This window comes from Schistocerca cancellata, chromosome 11 (genome assembly GCF_023864275.1).
Source record: "Schistocerca cancellata isolate TAMUIC-IGC-003103 chromosome 11, iqSchCanc2.1, whole genome shotgun sequence".
Taxonomy (NCBI): Eukaryota; Metazoa; Arthropoda; class Insecta; order Orthoptera; family Acrididae; genus Schistocerca; species Schistocerca cancellata.
The window spans coordinates 151,024,805-151,025,994 of NC_064636.1; the positions used below are offsets into that span (position 1 = coordinate 151,024,805).

Here is a 1,190-nt window from a genome sequence, read left to right on the forward strand (position 1 = left end):
CGCACCCACACACTGCGTTGTCTTCTATATCTTTCACGTCACTTTCAGCGCCATCTGTTGTTGAAAATTGTAACTACTGTAATTTCGAAAGTTTGTCCGCCTGAAAATGTACTGTTGTCCCAAGCATATTGCAACAAACGGTGTATTTCTGTCGCTGCTCGTTTAGTTTTTATTGCCGTTTCAAATATACCGGTCATTTTTTAAAACACACTGTATATATGCGTTATCCGGCGACTTCATTGACGTAAGAATTTTTCTCTTTTTATTCAGAATCATCTTTCAGGGCCGTGACGCAGCACTGTTGTCGTCCAAAATTTACAAGTTTAAATTCACAGTCAGTTATTGAACAGTTATAAGTGAGCGACAATTTAATGGAGAGGTTTAGGAATTTTTCTGTTTTGACGTTACACTAGAATGGTAACGAAATTTTGTGCGGAGGTAAAAACGGGAAAGAATATTGTGGGGAGGTTACACCGTGCAATTATGGGAGGAGGAGGAGGAGGAGGATATTAGTGTTTAACGTCCCGTCGACAACGAGGTCATTAGAGACGGAGCGCAAGCTCGGGTGAGGGAAGGATGGGGAAGGAAATCGGCCGTGCCCTTTCAAAGGAACCATCCCGGCATTTGCCTGAAGCGATTTAGGAAAATCACGGAAAACCTAAATCAGGAAGGCCGGAGACGGGATTGAACCGTCGTCCTCCCGAATGCGAGTCCAGTGTGCTAACCACTGCGCCACCTGGCTCGGTGCAATTATGGGGACACCTCATAAGCGTCGAGCACGCAGAGCCCATTCCAGACGTGCAGACACTGGACAGTGTATTCGAGCTGTGTCTCACACTGTTCGGACGCAGCCCGGTCGATGTGAACGTGTGACACAGAACATGCTACGTCGCGTACACTGATGCACTGAGGCACGTACCCACTATAGCTGTGGCTGTGTGGTACACCAAAACTGTAACGGTGGCTGCACGGTACAGTAGGTATTAGAACACAGTTTCTGTAACAATGTACACTATCGGATCAAAAGTATCAGGACCCCCCTAAAAACAAACGCTTTTCAAATTACGAGGGCGGTTCAGAAAGTAACCTCCGATCGGTCACAGTGCGGCTTGTGGGGGGAGTAGCGACGCCATCTGTGCGTTCACGCACTCAACAGGTCAGTCGGCATCAAGCCGTGGTCGAGTCAACGT

The 1,190-nt window shown here is 47.5% G+C and overlaps 1 non-coding gene across 1 annotated transcript; it reads right to left on the minus strand.

The window, feature by feature from the left end:
• Positions 1-669: 669 nt before the first annotated feature.
• On the minus strand, positions 670-742 carry Trnaa-cgc (transfer RNA alanine (anticodon CGC)). Its single transcript has one exon. It is a non-coding gene; the product is annotated as a tRNA-Ala (tRNA).
• Positions 743-1,190: the final 448 nt, after the last annotated feature.